Below are 3,458 nucleotides of genomic sequence, written 5' to 3'. Positions count from 1 at the left end.
GATAAACTCAAGCAATATGATATAAACCCCATCTTTTTATCCTCGATGGCAACAATACAATACGTGCCTTGCTGCCCCTGCTGTCACTGGGAAAGGACACCGTAAGATTGAACCCAAAGCTAAGCACTTCTTCCATTGCAACAAAGATCAATCTAGTAGGCCAAACCAAACTGATAATTCGAAGAGACTTGCAAAGATAACAAATCATACATAAAAGAATTCAGAGAAGAACCAAATATTGTTCCTAGATAATCCTGATCATAAACCCACAATTCATCGGATCTCGACAAACACACCGCAAAAAGAATTACATCGAATAGATCTCCAAGAAGATCGAGGAGAACTTTGTATTGAGATCCAAAGAGAGAGAAGAAGCCATCTAGCTAATAACTATGGACCCAAAGGTCTGTGGTTAACTACTCACACATCATCGGAGAGGCTATGGTGTTGATGTGGAAGCCCTTCGTGATCGATTCCCCCTCTGGCAGAGATCCGAAAAAGGCCCAAAGATGGGATCTCTTGGGTACAGAAGGTTGCGGCGGTGGAAATAGGGTTTCGTGGTGCTCTCGGATGTTTTCGGGGTATATGAGTATATATAGGCGAAAGAAGTCAGTCAGGGGAGCCATGAGGGGTCCACGAGGGTGGGGGCACGCCTCCCTGCCTCGTGGCCTCCTCGATGCTTCCTTGACGTCCACTCCAAGTCTCCTGGATTGCGTTTGTTCCAAAAATCACTCTCCCAAAGGTTTCATTCCGTCTGGATTCCGTTTGATATTCCTTTTCTGTGAAACACCAAAATAGGCAAAAAAAACAGTTTGCACTGGGCCTTTGGTTAGTAGGTTAGTCCCAAAAATAATATAAAAGTGTATAATAAAGCCCATTAAACATCCAAAACAGATAATATAATAGCATAGAACAATCAAAAATTATAGATACGTTGGAGGCATATCAAGCATCCCCAAGCTTAATTCCTGCTCATCCTCGAGTAGGTAAATGATAAAAACAGAATTTTTGACGTGGAATGCTACCTAGCATAATTTTCTATGTAATTTTCTTTATTGTGGCATGAATGTTCAGACCCGAAAGATTCAAGACAAAAGTTTAATATTGACATAAAAATAATAATACTTCAAGCATACTAACTAAGCAATCATGTCTTCTCAAAATATCATGGCCAAAGAAAGTTCATCCCTACAAAATCATATAGTTTGGTCATGCTCCATTTTCGTCACACAAGAATGCTCTCGTCATGCACAACCCCGATGACAAGCCAAGCAATTGTTTCATACTTTAGTAATCTCAAACTTTTTTCAACTTTCACGCAATACATGAGCGTGAGCCATGGATATAGCACTATGGGTGGAATAGAGTATAATGATGGGGATTATGTGGAGAAGACAAAAAAGGAGAAAGTCTCACATTGACGTGGATAATCAACGAGATAGGGAGATGCCCATCAATTGATGTCAATGCAAAGAGTAGGGATTGCCATGCAACAGATGCACTAGAGCTATAATGTATGAAAGCTCAACAAAAGAAACTAAGTGGGTGTGCATCCAACTTGCTTGCTCACGAAGACCTAGGGCATTTTTGGAAGCCCACTGTTGGAATATACAAGCGAAGTTCTACAATGAAAAATCCCCACTAGTATATTAAAGTGACAAAACAAGAGACTCTCTATCATAAAGATCATGGTGCTACTTTGAAGCACAAGTGTGGAAAAAAGGATAGTAGCATTGTCTCTTTTTATTTCTTTTCTCTCTTTTTTTCGGCCTTTCCTTTTTTTGGCCTTTCTCCCGTCTTGTTTTTCTTTTTTTATTTGGGACAATGCTCTATTAATGATGATTATCACACTTCTATTTATTTATAACTCAATGATTACAACTCGATAATAGAACAAAATATGACTCTATATGAATGCCTCCGGCGGTGTACCAGGATGGGCAATGAATCAAGAGTGACATGTATGATAAATTATGCATGGTGGCTTTGCCACAAATATGATGTCAACTACATGATCATGCAAGGCAATATGACAATGATGAAGCGTGTCATAATAAATGAAACGGTGGAAAGTTGCATGGAAATATTTCTCGGAATGGCTATGGTAATGCCATAATAGGTAGGTATGGTGGCTGTTTTGAGGAAGATATAATGAGGTTTATGTGTGATAGAGAGTATCATATCACGGGGTTTGGATGCACTGGCGAAGTTTGCACCAACTCTCAAGGTGAGAAAGGGCAATGCACCGTACCAAAGAGGCTAGCAATGATGGAAAGGTGAGAGTGCGTATAATCCATGGACTCAACATTAGTCATAAAGAACTCACATACTTATTGCAAAAATCTACAATTCATCAAAACCAAGCATTACACGCATGCTCCTAAGGGGGTAGATTGGTAGGAAAAGACCATCGCTCGTCCCCGACCACCACTCATGTAACACCCTCGATGCGACTATATCTCCCACGTGTCGAGGCACGACTTAGAGGCATAATCGCATTGAAGGCATATGTCGCAAGTTAGGCAATCTTCAGAACGTCCCATGTAATATGAATAATAAAGGGGAGATAACATAGTTGGCTTACACTCGCCACGTCAATCAAGTACATAAATAACATTACATCATCCAAACACTCATGGCCCGACTACGGCGCCAAAATAAAAGAGAACCCAACATGCGACAACGGTTCCGTTCACCCCCAACTGGGCACCACTACTGATCATCGGGAAAGGAAACATAGTAACGTTGAGAGTCCTCGTCGAACTCCCACTTGAGCTCAAGCGCGTCTCCTAGAGCGAAATCATCAGGCCCTGCATCTGGTGTAATAGTAATCTGTGAGCCACAAGGACTCAGCAATCTCGTACCCTCGCGATCAAGACTATATAAGCTTATAGGTAAGGCAAGGTAAAATATGAGTGGAGCTGCAGCAAGCGACTAGCAAGTATGGTGGCTAGCTTATACGCAAAAGAGAGTGAGAAGAGGAGGCAAAGCGCGAGCGAGAAACTAGAGAACCACCTGCGCAAACATTACTCCAACACCGTGTCCACTTCCCGGACTCCGCCGAGAAGAGGCCATCACGGTAACACACTCAGTTGATTCATTTTAATTAATTAAGGTTCATGTTATCTACAACCGTACATTAACAAATTCCCATCTGCCCATAACCGCAGGCACGGCTTTCGAAAGTTCAAATCCCTGCAGGGGAGTCCCAACTTAGCCCATGACAAGGTCTCACGGTCAACGAAGGAATAGACCTCCTCCCAAGATGTTCCGATCAGACTCGGTATCTCGGTAATTCAAGACACTTCGACAGGTTAAAACAAGACCAGCAACACCGCCCGAATGTGCCGACAAATCCCGATAGGAGCTGCACATATCTCGTTCTCAGGGCACACTCAGATGAGCCAGACGTCGGGTAGGCCAGCCCAGAGTTGCCCCTGGTAGCCCCGGACATCGCT

The sequence above is a fragment of the Triticum dicoccoides genome, chromosome 7A (assembly GCF_002162155.2).
Source record: "Triticum dicoccoides isolate Atlit2015 ecotype Zavitan chromosome 7A, WEW_v2.0, whole genome shotgun sequence".
In the NCBI taxonomy this organism is placed as follows: Eukaryota; Viridiplantae; Streptophyta; class Magnoliopsida; order Poales; family Poaceae; genus Triticum; species Triticum dicoccoides.
This window is presented reverse-complemented; position numbering follows the sequence as displayed.